Source organism: Anser brachyrhynchus (assembly GCF_964034855.1).
Source record: "Anser brachyrhynchus genome assembly, chromosome: 1".
Classification (NCBI taxonomy): domain Eukaryota; kingdom Metazoa; phylum Chordata; class Aves; order Anseriformes; family Anatidae; genus Anser; species Anser brachyrhynchus.
The window spans coordinates 90,151,677-90,170,709 of record NC_137694.1 but is presented as its reverse complement, the minus strand read 5'-3'; the positions used below and the strand labels follow the sequence as shown (position 1 = coordinate 90,170,709).

General features: G+C 36.4%; 1 long non-coding RNA gene across 4 annotated transcripts in view; it reads right to left on the bottom strand.

The window, feature by feature from the left end:
• LOC308197334 overlaps positions 1 to 19,033 on the bottom strand; it is a 246,952-nt gene that overhangs the window by 77,044 nt on the left and 150,875 nt on the right. The window contains exons 5-8 of one of the 4 annotated variants that reach the window (XR_013952825.1): positions 13,824 to 13,915; positions 7,670 to 7,753; positions 6,960 to 7,132; positions 2,627 to 3,150 (exon numbers count right to left, since the gene is read on the bottom strand). The exons of 2 other annotated variants lie outside the window; for them this stretch is intronic. This is a non-coding gene — a long non-coding RNA (uncharacterized lncRNA). Of the gene's footprint in view, positions 1 to 2,626; positions 3,151 to 6,959; positions 7,133 to 7,669; positions 7,754 to 13,823; positions 13,916 to 19,033 lie in introns of those variants that run through there. One more of the 4 variants, XR_013952826.1, reaches the window with a different exon arrangement.

The window sequence follows — 19,033 nt, the reverse complement described above, 5'->3', positions numbered from 1 at the left end:
GATGAATATTAAAGGTGTGATAAATGATGATAATATTAGGACGGAGATATGTAGCCCAGGAGAAAAGATAAAGTGAAAATGGCCTGTAGGATGGAGCCTCATTCATTTGTCACAGCTGCTACAGAAGCCACAAAAATTGTCTGCTTATCCCCCTCCCCACCCCACCTACCTGCCCCAGCTGGATCCAGATACTTCTGTATTCTGGAGCTCTACCTCAAGGGGAAGTAACTTTAATATGTTGTTGGATAACAAACATCATCATTTTTAGTAGCCTGTATTTCACAGTGAAATTTAATCATGCCCACATGGGGAAGTGAAGAAATGCACTCCAACATATGTGCTCAGTTTTCCTGCATTTTAATATAGCTGAAACTGGAAAAGCTTTATATTCCACGTTATTGAACTTGCTTAAAATTCTCTTTTTTTGAAATGTGTTCTATTTGCCATCTGAGCTTCTGGTTGAGTCACAAAAGGAAAACAAAAGCTCACGCAGACTATATAGAGTATTGAGGGAGAAGATTACGACAGAGTCACCCCTTGCAAAACTCTATCTTCCCGTATTGATGGGACATGAATACATCTAATTTGCATTGTTGATGATAATAGAATAGCATCCATCCTACCACTAATCTGAGTAACCAAGTGCATGCTGTTGGGACATCTATGTCCTATCCCTCTCCTGGTGATTTCTTTCTGTAAAATTGGTGGGTTCCTGTAACACAGACTATTTGTCAAGCGTTACCAGAGAATGACAGCAACTTAGAAAAGATGCAATTTTCCATTACTGGTAATATATGGACGGAAACTGTGGAAGAAATCTGAAAGTGCTAACATTAGGAAAATATCTTTGGAAATAAGCAGAATTGACAAGGAGGAAACATATGAGTCACTTCTCCAAAACGGCAAAAAATTTCCTTTAAGAGGGCTATTCTATTCTTATTCATCCTGCTTCCTTTGTGCATTTGTAAACTTCTAAATAAAGACAGGTAATTTAAAAAAAAAATAATCAATTTCACCTCTGTTCCTATATAAATCACGTTCCATTGTGTTTCCATTGACTAGAACAGTTTCAGTTTTGCAAGTTGCACTTTACAAAAAGGTATAGTCCTTATTGCAAATCTTGATTGCAATTTTCTGCAAGTTTGCACTTTTAACTTTTAAACAGTATGACAGATAACAGAGGGTTGACATTTATAACTAGAACGTGGCCAAGAACAGTAACATTACCTTTGACATAAGGGAAAACGCTCGTTATTTTCTCCTGTTCATTAACACCAGTTACACACTGACTATTCTTTTCAGTGAAATGTCTTGGGGTCTTCTGGTACAAAACAAAACAAGTAGTGTCAAGTAATCAGGACATATTCCAGAAATAGACAGAAGACTTTCATTCAAATTCCCCTTCACAAGGTTAGCATGGGGTTACACTGGCTCAGTAAGTACCTACATAGTCTATGCAGTAGGGAAAAGGATCCTTAGGTAAGAATGAGAACAACCCTCAACAGTCCAAATGTGAATGGAGGATAAAAAATGAGAGGCATGAGCAATCCCAGACATAGTAGTTCTTGTTTCTTTGATTATAAATTTATATGAACACAAGGTAACATTTCATAAATGTTGGTAATGTACTTAACGGAAGCTTCCAGTTAATCTCAGCATTTGCCATGTTGCTAAACCATTTTTTCCATTTCTAAAATGCTTCATTTATATTCTACCTAAAACTTGAAACTTCTCTGTAAATTTTGCCTGGACTCATTATCAATTCTGAAATAAGTTTTTCAAGAAATAATTTATTTGCCTGCACAGCACTAGGTATATAGCTTTACTGGTGGTGATTGTCAATGGGGAATGGGGTGGGAATGGACAGAACTGGAAGATAACAGAAAATAGAACATTTTTTTAGGAGGCAAACTTCCTTATACAGTGAAACCTGAGTTGGATTTTTTTTCTAACAATATTGTCTAAACACCATAACGCTTGTTTTAATCTTCTCTGTCAAAGATAAACATGGTTGTTTACACCTTATGAATATCAACAGACCATCATAAAATATTTCAAAGTCTGTGCAACTAATTTCTTTTCAACTAGAAACCTGATGTACTGTAAAACCTCAACATCTGCTGCCATTCAACATGGGGGCAACTATACATTATTTCTGCTACTGCTCAGTAAGAAGAAAAATATATAATTTCTGCAGTCTTGCAAGTGCTATTCCTTTCTGAGTCTTGTTTCTTCTACCACAGAAATCCCACCTGTTCTGCAACTGGAAATTCTCCAGTATTAAGAACTGAGAATATGTGACAGCATGGAACAGACACCTTCTGAAAATTACTTCTCTTTCATCGCTACAAGCCAGAAAAACTTTTAGTGAAAAGGTTTCTGAAGCCTCAAGTGAGTGCAACAGACAGTTAGCCCCTGGAGCTTGTAGGAGTCATGAAGGCTGATGGCTGCATTCAGCCACTGGCTCCACCTTCTCTTTTGTGCAAAGATTAACTGAATGACTCAGTTAGATTCAGTAGGAAGACTTACAATTCAGCAGATGCTAAGACAGTTAATAAAAATAGGAATAACAAATAATAGCAGATATGTGGGAAAGCACCGAGAGAGGTTTAGTCTGCCTGTACAACAAACAGCACCTATGTAGAGGGGGTGTAGGAAGTCTGAAATCACAGGCTGCAAGGGAGCAGGCAACATATTTTCCATTTAAAATATCTTGTTAACTCACAGCTGCCTTTGAAGAACTGATTCAGAGGACAAAATAAGAACAATTCATTTCAAAATGTATTACAAGTAATATGGAGGTAGGAGTTCTAGGCAGGAGTTCAGGCATAACCTTAAGCACACGTTTTTTCCCCCCCAGTTATATTATGAGACAAAATCTCAAAGTCACAGGGCTCTGCTAAGGTATGCATCCTGAATTCAATTTATAGGAACACAGTATGAGGCAAGCCCACAGAATGGACGATGTCAGATGTTAACCTGCTTGTAAATAAAATACAAAGCATCCAAACAGCTTCCCATATAGGAGTTTAACAATGTGATATAAACAGCTTCACTCCATGAGGATGAATCTTAAAACAAAAATATTCAATCAATACTTCTGCAGGATCTGATAAATTGTAGATGGTTTCTTGCATCGAATAATGCCAGCTGTATTAGAAAAAAAAATAAAGTTAAAAAACACCTTCAATGCATATTTGTGTTTTGATCTAATTTTAGTTTTGGAAGCTGATTTCATGTTATCTTGTGAAAAATGCTTTTAAAATTACATATGAGCCAATCTGTTCTTTTAAACCTTTTCATTATTGTATGATTATTTTCAGCTCCCTTAGGGAATGATTTATTATGAACTTGTGTAAAAGGGGTATAGAGTTTACCATCTCTGTTCTTACTCTTCTTCACCCCTCCCTTCTGCTCTCACTGAACACCTTCTTGTTCTTCTCAACTTCTAGCACTCATTGAAAAAAAATATACTTTCATTCCTGGAAGTAAGCCCTCAACAGCCTAGAAATCCTCTTGGCTAGCATGGGGGAAAATAGTATTTAACTACTCGTATGCAGAAGGACAAACTACGTTGCACAGATTGCAGCCATATGCCAATCGTGCAGCCACCATGATAGGAGATGTGAGGGTTCATCACCACACTGTTCAGGGATAGCTCCATTTAGATCAGAGAACTTGCGCTCACACAGTGTAGCACTTCATCCAGGTGTCCTCTTGGCTCTCTATGGTGAACCCCTGTCTCTAGTAATTATGATTTCTTTGTATTTCTTGAATTCATAGTAATGTGAGGGCTGTGTTGCTGCTCACTGGAACAGCACTTTTCCTTTCCAACGTGACACCAAGGATATGTGTTACACGCCATGGGGAACAAGCGTGGCACAGGAACTTTCTAGAAATAAACAGAACAGGTTTATCTGAGGGTACAAGGCCCCATGGGAGAGTGTTGGAGTGTTGTGCAGGCACAGGCTTCCACCCTGACATTGCTTTCCCACAGGGTCTGTCAGATGCTGTCCCTCATGCTAACCAGCTCCCAAAATTCAGTCTCAGAGGGACAAAAAGTATCAGTCCAAAAGAGATCTCTGAAAGAGAGATATACCTGAAGTATGGACAACCAAGGAACCTGGAGTAAAACAGGGAATTATGTTATTTGATAGTATGGATGCATAAACACTCTAAAATGTATTATCTTTTCAATTCTGAGTTTTTCTTGCAGATTTTTTGATATTTATAAAGCATATACATGTACTCTATAGCCTAGCTTGTTAAGAGAGCTGTGATATTTACTACCCCCTTGCTGAACATGTTAGAATGCTTTGCTTCCTTCCTTGTTCATTTCCAGAAAATCCTGTTAAACACCACTCATTGCTAAATAGTTTCTCTTAGCCCTGCCATTCTTCTCTGAGCTTCGTATGTGCATCTAACTTATGTCTTAGTCAGTGACACTGGCAGAGCTTCAGTATCTAAAAAATAACAGAGCTCAGCATTGGAACAACAGAGTCTCATGGAGCAGACCACTAAACTTCTATGTACTATCTTGTCCCAGCTGGGGTTCACAAGAACAAAGAAGTGTGCAAAGAAGCTTTATTCACACACTGCCTGTGGCATGCTGTAAAGGTACCATCCTTGTCAGTGGCTACCAAAAAGCCCCAAGAAGCACATTGGCCAGGCTTGGATGACAGGGCCATGCAGCACTCCACATCAGGAGTAGGGCTATTGCCCTTAATGGATTTATGGAACAGGAGTGCAGCTAGGACTTTATAAAATTGGTTATTGATTTAATTGTGCAGTCAGCATTAGTTCCCTCCATATAGTAGAGACAACATATATTTTCTGAGTAGGAAGTTCAGCCTTATAAACTTGCTTGTTTCTTCTATTTTGTATCTGTCATTTGGTCCTTTACATGTAGTAATATTCTCTTTAGATTAATCTCACAGTGTTGTCACCCCTGCTGTGGCCTGATTTATCTTTCCTAGATACTCTAAACATATTACACTCTTTAATATATAAGTGGAGCTGCATCAATGGCCATAAATCTTGATAAAGAAGGCTTGTTGCATATACTGGAAATTATCATGGTACAGAGCAAATAAGGGACTGGCTACAGGAATGGCTATATGAAATAACTTGATGAGTTATCAAGAAGAAGCTAGGCTGTAATTTTACAGCATGTCAGATACTCTGCTACAAGCAGTCTCAGTGTGTGTTCTTTCTCTGTTGTGTAGAAGGGCTTCCCTACCCTAATTTCACTGAGCTACCTTGAATTTACCATGGGATAAGAGCACCCACAAAAAGTACTGTTGAGCATCTATGTGCTATAAGCTATAGATCAAAATAACTCACAATAATTTGTTTCAGCAGCAATACTCAAAATATTTTGTTTTGTTTCATCTGGGACAATGTGAAGACAATAAAATAAAGTAAAAAGACAATAAAATAAAAAGCTTCTGGAAAGTCAACAGTGCAATACTGCACTTATTTTTTCTTTGGGGTCATTTAAAAAAGTTTCACAGGGTAATCCCCCAGTATTGGCAAGCAGTTCTACATTTTTTCCTTCCACACACAAAGAAGCTGTCATCCCTTCTGTTTTACTACTACGTGCAATAGAAAATTAACTTTTTATAGAATGGAAAGTCACAGTAAAATGAATGTTCAAACATTACTCCCCATAACATCAAATACCTCTTGAAGATGAAATCTAGTATATTGCTGCATAGGAACATTTATTTACTATCACCTATTAAAAAATATTAAGTGACAATAATCCTTTTTAATGAAAAAAACATTTCATCCAGTAGGGGAAGAATCTCAAAAGCAATGATGCTGAAGGAGACCGTAGGGCTAGGGAATAGCGTGCAAATAATGAGGCAGAAAACAACAGATGTAGTGTTGTGCTGCTTAGATGTCAAGAAGAAAAAATACTCAATTTTCTGCAACTTTAGTATATTAAATATACCTAGTCATGTATACTTCTGGGAAAGAAAAAAGTGACTCCTCAGATACTTCTTGGGTATTTGCCAATTTCAATCAGATTTTTACTAAGAAAAACTTTTTCAGGTACAGATACTATGACTTATGACTTACTGAGTGGGGAAACTTCACAAGGAAAGCTTTCCTAGTGCTGTGTTCCATAATATAAAGAGTAGGCAGGACACTGACTTTGCTCTCTTCTGCAAAAATCTCAGAACAGAAAACTGGGGAGTGAGGTTGGGGGGGGGGGGGGGGGGGGATGGAGGGGAGGAAATGATCCCTGTCCTACCTGAACTCATGCTAGCATTAAGATATTAAATACCTACAGATTAATGTATGAGTAATTAGAGGATTGCCAAGTACTTGGTATGGTCTTTCAGACAAAACATCACTATAACAACAAAGTTGAGAAGCAGGCAACTAAATCATGATTAACTTCAGATGGGAGAACACTTACACAGGTTAAATGTATTGGTGATCATGAACCATTTTCAGTAATATTAAACGCAAAGTCTCTCTTTCTTGATAAAACTACATTTTGAAGGACATCATGAATTCAAACATTTAATTAATATTCTTTTTCTTCAGTACTTTTACTGTGTTAGTAAACTTAAAATATTCTTCCATTACGTAAGAAAGGTTAAGCCAACAAGCAGCTTCTCTGCCAAGAAACCAACTTTGTTAACTAACTTCTACAGCTCTTCAAAGAAAGTGTCCATGAACAACACCTAGGCTTTCCATAAGGTACATGATTATTTCATGATTATTTCTACCAAACACCCTGATAAAAATGACTTGCAGCACAGAATGCAGTATGGATTGCAGTGCTGAGACCTGTAGTGACTGAAGACTTGCCTGGCAGTATCCAGCATTTGTGTTGATTTGAAGGTAGCACAGCCTGTGATTGAACTAGGTATTTTAGAGCTAGCCTGTGCAGCTCACCTAGAGGACTGCTACATGATCTACCAGATGCTACAGGTACGACTTACGATTTCTTATGATGTTGATGAGTGTAGTACACAATCAAAATAGAAATAATTGCCCATTAAGCTGCTTCCAGACTATTCTTCAGTTTTAGAACACACTTGTATGGATGCATTTCAAGAGAGATCAGGCCAATGGATGCAACAGTACTGGCTGACTTTTTGTTCCTGAAAGAAAACTGAAGATAGAAATTTTTTCAAGTGCCATTTCAGAGTTGGGAATACAAATATTTTCTATTTTCTCACTGAACACTGCTGGCATAGTATCCTATTAAATATATATATATTTTATAATAGCATCTGCAGGGTCAACTTTGAGTTACCATGCATCAGACATTACACAAAAGAATAGGCTGCTTGAATATTTTATAGACTACATGAGTAATACAGACAGGAGATACAACTGTCACACAAAGGAATGGAGTGTCTGGACTATGGCAAGCCTTTAAATAGCAGGGCAGTGTGATCATTATGTCATACCCTGGGGGAAGCAGCATTGCCAGATATATTTCAATTACGATTTAAAATTTTTTGTTTGTTTGTTTTTTTATTACACTGTAGAAATGAAGTTTCCAGAATTACCCAAGTGATTTCAGAATTCAGGTCCACTGAAAATCAGTGACATTTGTTTTCCCAAATCAATGAAGACAAGATTTTTAAAGTACAAGTACAATAAAACAAATTCTTCCTATGGAGTCCTAGCATTTTAGACATACCATTTGTCCCTGCTGCAGGACTAAATCCAGAAACCCAGCCAAATCCCCTTCACTAAAACATCACGTTACTGTGCCTGCAGGAAACTGAAACAAACTGCATCTCAGTAACAAATACAGCCAGAAATATTCATAAATTGTTTTTAGGTCTCTGATTCCTCACATATCCCATATTGCAGATGATTATGAACAAATAGACTGAATAAAATCCTTTTAGTCATTGACAACTGTCAAGCAACAAGAAAGACAATAGTCTTAGAATGAATTAATAGAAAAAATAAATATTTAGCCATCATGTTGTACTTAGTAGTTATCAGAGCAGTATCACTATGATTAATTACCTAACCTCAACCCACCCTTTTTTCTTTTCTGATAAGAAAACTCAGAAACAGAGAGATTATATGATTTTAGCTAAGACAGAAAATGATAAACAGTCTCAGGTGCATGGCCAGTACCTATCCACAAGGACAAAGCCTCATTGTTCCTTTGTGAGAAGGCTTGAAATCCTGAAGAAAAAGCATGGTACCTTGCATACTTTTTGTACTACGAACTGCAGAAGACACTGCATAGAAATTACTGTCTTTTCCCCCTTGTACCTAAGCTTTAAATATTACATTATTTATTAAAATGATTTATTAAAATTTACTTTAAAACTTCAGAAGTATTTGTACATTCATCTTTTTTCCTAGGAAGATTTTTAACAAAAAATGTTGGCAAGATTGTAAGTACAGATAAAAGTGTATGAGTCATACTCCCATGACAGAAGAAATACTTTAAGTTACTTCTCTCGTATCTTCTTCTGAGTTTGCAGCTGTCTCAGAGCAACGAATGAACTAACTTATCACTAGCTATAGGAGAATCTGGAAATCATTCAAGTCTCCTGTGATGAGTAATGAAGGTTTAAAATAATAAATTAACATATAAAGTACTTCATTGTCTTTTACAAAACACAAAAGCCACAAACCTCCTTCCTTGGAGGAAACAATAGTGTCCTCCTTCCTCATCAGCCATAGGGCCCAGGGAAAGTGCATAAGCACAAGAACAGAAGACAGCAGTGGAAGGTCAATCTGAGACCTTCTAGAAAGTGGAGGAGGTTTGGTAAACAGAAAATATATTAAAAACCACACTGCAATCCCCAACTTCAGTCTTCCCCGTGCTTGAGGCAGTAGGATAAGAACAGAGACTGCTTTAACACATTCAAACAATGGATGAGTGGCTGAGAGACTACCCATCCCATGTGCAGCTACTGAAACACTTTCCAAGGGGAAATAAAAGGCTGTCAGCACAGAGAGAGAAGCTAGCAACTGCATAACACTGTGAAGCAGGTGTAAAATCAGTGGTTGTATATAGCCACGTTTCTGGAATTTGTATTAAATAATTTTATGGTCCAAACCTTGCTTTATTCAAACCTAAGTCAAAGGTATTAATAAGGCTAGGATAATGTATATCTCAGGTCAGATTTGAAGTAAGACTTCTTAAAAAAACAATCTTGTGTTCTTTGGATTTTGTGCAAGATGTTCGAAGAAAGAAAATCCAAGACTTGACAAAGACCTTACAAGCATTATTTCACTTTCAGTCCTCATTCATCCACACCATCAGTAAAGGACATACTCACTGATCTTTTATGTATTTTTAGTATGAAAGGTACACATAAGAGAGAAGCATGCAATTAGCTTCAGACAGCCAGGACCAAAGGCAGTTCCACTGGTTACTTGAGTGATTTTGAAAGTGATGTCTGCAAGCAGCCTTTAACAGCTTGGCTTCTATTGCTTCTTCACTTGACATATATTTCTTTCAGCAACTAAAGAAGATACTCTGGAAAGGGGAAAATTGATTCCACCGATCTGGCAATACAGGGAATCTGCCTTGTGTTTTTTAATTGTTCTGTCTGCTCTGACTGCATTTCTTGCTCTGTTTATGCACATTACAGTAGGCAAATGGCTTTATCAACCATTTTATACCACTTTATAGCAAACTTCAATATTGGAATAAAAATAAACAAAATAGTCCAGTCAATCTGGAGAAGCAAATTATGTTATTTAATCTATTTTCAAATGCCTATTTTGGGAACTTCTCTACATTTCTTCTATGTACAGGGAGGTAACAGCCTTCCCTAATGTAATATATTTACAATTTTTGATGGAATTATTTGCATAAGATTTGAAAAATGCACAAATACTATTGTCTGCTTAAAGTGGAGAAATGACATTAATCCAAATTTACCAATGGTGGCCTGAGGTTAAATAATATACTCCAAATCATACAGTAAATTGGTAAAATAGTCACTTTAGCAACAGTGATTCACAACACTTTTTTTTTTCTCCAATTTTATTTTAAGACAATTGAAAACTTGAAATCAAATGTTTGGTTCACAATGAAAACTACTTCATGGGGCTTAGGAAGATTATTGGTTTTGAATTTGATAAAAATAATTGGGCAATAATAATTTTGGATTTCCTGTTATTTAAATTGTTTACATTTGCTATTGATCAAAAAAAGAGTTATTTGCACACTTCTTCTATAAGCCTCTGAACACAATTCCAGTTCTGAGAGATAAACTTCTGCTATTCTGGTCTGTTTTGATGACTTTCTGTACTGCCAACCAAACTACCAGAAGGCTTCCGTTTCCACTAGCAGAAATATTGATCTCAAGATAGTTGTTTGAAATAACTTCATACCAAACTTCTCCAGAAGACCTTTTGATCTCTTTAAGATCTTACTTCTAGTTCCTTCACTATATTAAAGAGGGGAGCTGAAGGGTGTTACATATAGACAATATCTGTTGTGTGATTCCTCAGTACCTAGAGGTGTCTCACTAGACAGCAGGGATTTGTACACATGGGCTTTCAAAATAACTGTATCAGTCTCAGCAGCACACTGTGTTAAGTTAGCAACTAACTTTTAAATGCAAATACTTTTAAAAGCAAAACTTACAGATTCTTTTAGAGCTTGAAGTAAAGACCCCTGAAGTATATGGAAGAGAGAATTTATTGCAATGAATTTGAAGGAGACTTACAATTCACTAGAATATTTTTCAGAGAATAATCTTTGTTAATTTCTGAATCCTTGTCCTGTCTAAAAATCTGCCTCAACTTAAAAATACCATTAATTTCCTTCCATGATATTAAGACTTCATTGGCAGCTGAACCATGATACTTTTGAATTAGTAAGATCATGTGGCACTCATGGCTGAACTGAGAGTTGAAATTCCTCCAGTCATTCTCTTGCTCAGCCTGTTTCTGAAGTCGTGAAAGTTGTGTACTTGCTTCCCCTCTCTTCTTTACCAGCTGGAAAGCAGCCAAACAATGAGCATTAACTTATTTCTGGCTTCTTAAGAGCAACTAAGTCCCAGGTACAGCACAAGTCCTAAGGCTGCCCAGGCAGACCTGACCAACAGGGTAAATGCACCCTTACTGTAAGGCAATAATAGTAATAATAATAATAGAGTTAGGGTTACAGTAGGCCTAGAAATATTACCAGGTTTAATATCAATTTGTTTCAGTAAGTTTGTATATATTTTTTAGCGTAGCTTTTTGTGTCACTATTTCCATTTCAAAGCCTACTGCAAGCCATTATTTTTCCCCATTTCAGTAGTCCTGTTTCTGTATTCTGTATACTAATTCAAAGCTTAATTCTTTCTTCTGCTGTTGAGGATGGTTGTTCTGTGTTAGCCTGGTGTTAACATAATAAATTTGAGGAGTCTGGTGTGGCTTTCTTTTCACACTAGCTATTCTACAAAGAAGAACAAGGGACATAAAATATACGTATCAATAATGGACAAGAAATTTAATTATATGTACAGTATCTTTGGAAATCCAAGTTGCTTTTAGGTATTGTTGCATTCCTTTTTTACGTTATTCTGGAAAAACATCTAAAATAAGATGATGGCTATCTCACACTAGACTTGATCTCCTCTGCTTAAGGAGCTGGTAGTTAAGTTTTTCAGCAACTCTCATATCTGTATTAGGCATTTTGCTCTACCTAGGCTTGTGAATACTAAGACATATATATGTTATCCCTTTTCAAACATGCACAGATTTTACGGGGAAGAGAAGACGCTAACAATTTTTAATGGCTGGATATTCTGGATTTCTTTACTAGCTCCTGTATCACTCCAGCATTATAAACAGCAAATTATATACATTTTATATGTTATAAAAATATATAAATTACATATTGCAATTTCTATACACTAGATGCATGGAATGAGAGAAAAAGAGTGAGGCTTAGACTTTCAGCTGCACTGATTTGCTTTGAGTTCTGTTGCTTTTTGTTGGAGTTTAGAGACACACAAAGCTGTTGAACCACTCATAAGTCCTGTTAACCTGAATAATGGAGTGTTACGAATGCTTAATCCTCAGTAAAAGGAAGGCATTAGAACCTTAACTTTTAGAAGCAACCACTGATATTGAGGTATCTCAGTGCCTCAAAAGTAGGCAAGTCTTCAGACTCTCAGTCTTAAGATTCTTCTTTAATTCTGACCAAAAGCTAACGTAGCTTTGGTTGTCAACTTCTGACTGAAGTAAGCTTGCCTTTATGGTCTGTTCAGTTACACACCTTACACCTTACTTATTATTATGCAATGCTGGCAACAGATGTCCAAAGTGGACCGGCAAAATTTGAGTCACCTAGCATTTTTAGGAATGTGAGCAAAATTATTTCTACAAGGTCACCGGAACACAAACAAATGAAATAAAACAGATCTAAACTCACTATCTAGTTCTGAACAGCTGTGTGTCATACGTGCATTCCCTAGCCACTCCAGATGATGTCTTGGTAGCTCATTCCTAATTATAAGTACATTCGCCAAACTTCAGAGCTCTGAAAAGGGATAGCCTCTAAAAATTATGGAAGTTGAAAGAACAGTGCCTTTGTTTTAAAAATACAGAGCTGTCCTCACAGAGAAAACCATTAGGTTACCTCTCCTGAAGGGAGGTAAATGCCAAATCTATAATATCAGGCAAATCAAAGCAATTAATATTAATTTAAAGTTATTTAATAATGTATTGTTTGGGTCCTTCTCTGGGTTGTCTCTGTGCAATGCATGGGACTGCATGGTGGCAGCTATTCAGCAGAGAGAGAGGCAGCACGGTTTCCCTGACAACAGAACTCCAGCTTGATGCATGAGATGTAATTAAAAGGGCCAGAACATCTCCCTTGCAAGCCAGGTCTCTTCTCATTATAATGCTTCACATCATAGATCACATGGGTGACCAGGCACCTGTGCTCTGTTTACTTTTTGCTTTCCCTAGCCATGCTGAAGAGCAGCAAGTAGAAATTGTGTTTCCCTAATTAGGGAGTTCGCTCACCTTTCAAATAGTAGCCAAGCTGCTGAGGCAGAATCTGTTGTTACAGAACTGCCTCTACACAGGGAAGGGGGAAAAAAACTAAAAGACAGAGAACAAGCTGTCATCAAATATTTTCTTAACTGGACTGGCTTTGTGGAAACGTGGTCTTTGAAATATTTTCCTTGATTTTGGAAGCTGAAAAAATACATGACTTTTTCCATCTGCCTCATCGGCTTCTCTTCTTTGCGTGAAAAAGGTTAGGTGGTGTAAGTTCTGCAGAGCTGCAGCTAGTGCAGCTTGATCAGTAACACATCCCTTTCAAAGTCATAGCTAAAGAATTTGTCTGGGTCCTGACACCAAAGTTACTATCCACACAACATCACACCACAAAGATGGCAGAATCCGAGACACTTTTTTTATGCTTCATGGAATATTATACTGCTATTTCTTAATTGCACGGACTCTTGCATTCACTTGCATTTGTTAAAATTACCAGAACATTATCTTGGTCTGTTACCAAAAATGACTTATTATTAAACATAAAGCTCTCGCTTCAATTTAACTCTTATTTTTTTTTTTATTATTTTTAATTTTCCCCCCAGGGGAATTTTCGGACAGAGTCAACTATAGACTATCCAGATGTAAACCCCAGTGTGGGGTGGAAGGTGAATGCTAATATTGCAACCACATGACAAAATCTCTGGGAAGCTTTACCACAAAAGCAGCACACTGCAAGAATTAAGACGGGCTTCTCTGTGTACCTTGGGAAATACTGCAAACCATCCGTGCTCATGATATTTGAAGAAAGTAGTACTTAAAACATGATCCCTTTACACTTTATTGGTTGAAGATGCAGTTAAAAGTCTCACCTTGCACTAGAAGTTGAGATTTTCGTTTGGATATTTGATATTTTGGCATTATTGGTCATCTGCCACTTTTCATAGCCTTATGCTGTTATTTCCTGTAAAAATTGCATAATTTATATGCATAAAAATGATATTTGAGTATTTCATATCTGTAATTCACGTTCCAAAAATAGTGGGAAGCCAATTATGTGCATGCATATGAAAGAACATTAAGAGAACAAAAAAGTTCAAAAAATTTAAATAATTATTTTTAAAATGTACTATTAGAACATTTTATTGTATTCTGTGTGCTCTAAACATGCAGCTAAAGCCCTTGAAATCCAAGTCACTTATAAATTTAAAAATAATGTGGCTATTTCTGACTAAGTTGTGTCCAGAAGAATTTTAAAGAATCTGGAAAGTATGTTTTTATCTCCTTTGTGGAAAAGGTATTTCCTCCTTTTTCCTCCAATTTCTCACAATCTATGAAGACCAACAATTTGCACTGACACTGGATTGCCTTTTGCTGAGTTGTATAATCAAATGAACTCTGAATTTTTCTGTCTGAGTGGCAGTAGTTGAAGTTTTTGAAGTTAGTCTTCCATTACCACTTATAAGTAAAGAAAAACACATCCAAAGTTCATCAAATTCACACAAAAATGGTTAGTTTAGATTCCACTCTAAGATTTTTATCTTTTTTCAAAACTGCAAGCTCTCAGAATCAAGGAACAATTTTGCTGGAATGGTCCCTGTCTTTCATTTACTGGAGTTGGCATTGTAACTCATTTAAACAAAAATAATCTCATGACAATCACTTCCTCAAGATCCTAACAAACTTAAATAATTTTTTAGAACTCCTGTAAAAACATTTCATGATCAAATGCAAACATAATTTGGAAAAAGAATGAAAAAAGGGCTTCCATAATGCTAGTGACCCCTAGATTTTCAGAACTGACCCACTAGGTTCTAATTATAAATATTTTAAATCCCTGCACATACTTGAATATTACACACAATTGTTCCAATCACTGCTGTTGTTTTTTTTTAATGGCTTTGTTGTGAAAATGCTTGAGGTCTTCTTGATATTGTCATTTAACACAGTATTCTACTTTTTAAAATATATATAGGAAAATAAACAAGCTACAACACTGGATGTATACAGTAGCTATACCGTTGATGTGTATATTTGTTTGGGTAGAGTTGTGATCTTCAAATTAGGCTCTAGATTTGCCAAATGCCAGGTCAGTAATCAGGAGCATAACTCCATAAACAAGATGCTATACTGAAGGAAATTATTTTTGTTAAATAAAAAATTGAAAGATACCAGAACTATTAGTGCTACAGGTAATGGACTAATTACTGTGAATGGAAAGCAGGAGAGAGTGGGTGCTTTCTCTGCCTGCTGCCTTCTAACTCTAGCAGAAGCAACAGCCTCTCTGCTGCTTCTCTGAAGATAGGAGAAAACTTGGTCTTTCAAAAGTGCCTCCCCAAACAGACTGGATGTCCTCTACCTAATAGCATAAGTATTTTGCAAACACTGCATGGATTAATATTCTTCAAAGAAAAGGTCACATGAATCCTTTCTAATGGGAAAAGAATTAAGTAACTTAGCTGCCCCAGTTGATAAACACCAACTCCCATAATATTCGTCAGCAGCGGTTTCACCTTGGTTATTAACAATACTAAAATATTCAGTGGTATTTATACTGTGCTTTGACCTAGTGCTAAGTAGGGATACTATGATTCCTTAACTGGAAGCTGCACACAGACTTTTACCCTTTTTAAGTCATCTTAGGCCTTAGAGGGTGAATGATGTGTACTGGATCCGTAAACATCATTTAATATCATGTTTTCAGCTTAGTGGAAAGCTGTCACTTTCAGTTTTTAAATAACGATTCCTGACGTTTCTACTTTAACACACTGTAGCTCCAAGTTACATTTGTCCTCGTTTCCTATTCATTACAAACTTTTTCCTTTATATTCACTTCCCAAAAATCAAAAGGACGTATTCTGTTCCCGATTTATCTCTGTCACTGTTAACACGAAAGTATGTAAGTAACCAAGGAGAAAATCTGAGTATGTATGCAGTAAACCCCTTAAGTTACATCTTGGAAAAGCATCATCACAAAAAGTATCTACAGACCAGTCTGATCTATAAGTCTACAGACTGGTCTAAAAAGTACAGGTGATGGCAGAAACTAGAGTGAAGTCTCATTAGTAAGACTTCATTATCTTGACAATAGATTACCAACATTTATTAGTAGAATGAAACATTGTTATAGCTAAAATTATACCTTTCAGGATAAAGAAACACTGTGATGCAGTAACTTTAACTTTTCATTATGCCTGCTCATTTATTTGCTAATTCACAAAATTCTGTAAACCTCTGTAATTCTCCAAGTGGGTTGTGAGAATTAGTGAGAGTCTAATGTATTGTAGTGATAGCATTGTTCGCTGTGTAATAAAGAATACAGTAATTAAGTAGTACTTAAAATATACGGTCAAGCCCACCTATCAGCTCTCTTAATGAAACAGTCCTTTTAAATGAATAGTGTTTTTTTTTTCCATGCACCAAAACATCTTGCATTAGCTCAGTGTAAAAGCGCTCATTTAATATCACTAGTAATAATAGGATTTCCATTTTTAATGTCAAGAGAAAAACACTAGTTTCTTGCTCCACAGAGAACTTTATGTCCATTATTGCACATGGCACAAGCGGATTAGCAAATTTAAACAGACTTTTCAGCAACAGTTATTGACTTCAGTGTAGTTGGACAGTGTGGGTATGGTAAGAAGTATTATATATTTAGTTATATGCATAAAAGGATTTGAAAATCTTTAAGATACCAAAAGTCTTTAAGTTTTTAAGAGATTCTTTTTAGAATAACAGGGTCATACAAAAGTGAAAATTCCCTCTATGTACTGTACTTCAACTGCCATAAATAAGGTTTCTTGATGGTGACTCCTTACCCACAATAACGTGTCTATTTCTTCCCTGAGACTATCAAAGAAGGGATAGAGCATCACAGGGTTGATGATAAAACCAGTACAGCCAAAAGTGACTTACATGGATCAAGGAAAAAAGGCTTCCAAGATTTATGAAGTCTGTAGGTATACATGTCTCGAAAAACCTCAAGCACGCAAAGCTATTATCATGCAAACTTAGAAAATGCTTAAAGAAAAGTATGAATAGTAAGTGCTACATCAAGAATGTATATAAGAACAGGCAAAAATACTGTTGACACATACTCTGCTCTTAATCTTATTAAAATACCAAAAAAAAAAAAAAGTAAAAAATGGGTTTGAGAACTGAGGAGCAGCCAGTAGCCTTACCACAGTATCGCTTTGTACTCTTATTCTATGTAATTCTCAGTACTGGCTTCTCTGGACATTTGTGGTAATTTCTTACACTCAAACATCTTGGTACCCCCACTGTATAGCAGAAACCTGAGATGCTGAATGTCTGGTAAAAAAACTTTGGGTAGAGCTAGAAGCAATGATGATAAAAAGCTTAGCATGTGAATACTGTCTCACAAAACAAACTGGGCTATTTTATCAGTCCAAGAGTTCGCATGAAATTTGCTGGTACTAAATCTCTGATCCAATAGGTACTGTGTAGTACTCTCCAATTGTAGAATAATTTCTGCTTTCTGGTATGGGGAATTGTGTTGTATTCAAATCACTGGAGATGCAATCCATTTGGAGCTGCCTGTACCCAAGCCAGCTACCCACGCTGCCTTCACACAGGGACAGAAACAGAAATTTCTGGGGCAGCATTCATCTCGCTCTAAAGCAGACGTTGAAAACAGGGTGGATGACTCGCCCCACTGTTTCTTCTTTATGTGTCAGCACTATAAACAACTTAAGTGACCACATATACAAACATGTTACTTTCTCTTCTTGATCTTTCTGAGGGTTATCCTCTGAATGTGTAAAATGTTAATGGAACTACTGTCTCAACTACAGACAAACTTGCCTTCAAGGTTACCCTGAAATTATTTCTGCAGTCTAAAGCCCTCTGTATGCCAGCAACAATCATACCATTTGGGGCATTTTGCCACTTGCATTGTACTCCATTGCTTTATTCCTTGTGCTCCTTATATTATATATATAGTTCATATTATATAACTATATATATATAGTTATATATATATAGTTCATTATATATAGTCCATATTATATATATAGTTCTTTGATTAGTGATGGTCCTTGTGTTGTAACAGATGTAGACCACTGAACACCAAGTTATAGAGGTCAAATCAATGTTATGTAGCATAATGCCCTATTGTGACCATGTAAGGTTCAGTCCCTCACTTATACTTCCATGGTTGTTTATGTTTATGATGCAATCCTCAAATGAACAGGAAATCTATACCTCAAATAATATTACCTCTGGACAATCAAAAGAGAAAACTACATACAGATAGAGAGAGTTGCTGGCAATCATGTATGGAGAAACCATAATGGCGCCCTGTGGCTTCATCTCAGTTGGTCATGCTGCATTTCCTTCTGGCAATCAAAAACTTTATATTTTCAACACATTGAGAACACCATCCCTACATTATGTTTTTTAGACTTAGAACCTCTTTGTATCATCTAACAAATGTTGGTTTACAGATCTGTTTTTATATAATCCTCCACTGCCAATTTAAGGTTGTGAGCAGTATTTTTCTGTACTCTTCTTGTGGAGTCTGACTTTCCCAGAACTTTTTGTTTTGTTCTGATTTCTCATTTATTCCTGCACAATAATGGATTTAATTTAAATTTAACATTATTGGGTCAATATTACTTTCCCAGAGAGCTTTCCACTTGATCTTTTCAGCAGTCTTAGCAAAGCTGCATTTCTGCAAACTTCTGATGAAGTTTGGTGTTGTTTTTACAGTGCTATTATGTTCTCTATACATGAAATATTAAGCTTATGACAGGTTGCCAGTCTGGAGGCAACAGGCTGGTTTAAATGCCTCAGGGGTGTCATGCCAATCAATTCTCTTGTCTCTTTTTACCAGCCATAGAAATATGTATCAATGAAGGGTGAATAATTAAAGTGAGAGGAAGAATTATAAGGGACAAGAAAATGTCACAAGAGTGGGAATTCAATAGAAAAGAGTTAAGAGAAATCCAGTCTGCATAATCTAGTTCTCCAAACCACAGTAATTGCAGTGTGCCATTTATAAATTGCCACACATTTTTTCCTCACTTGCCTCATTTTGGAACTTCAAAATATCTAGTTTGAT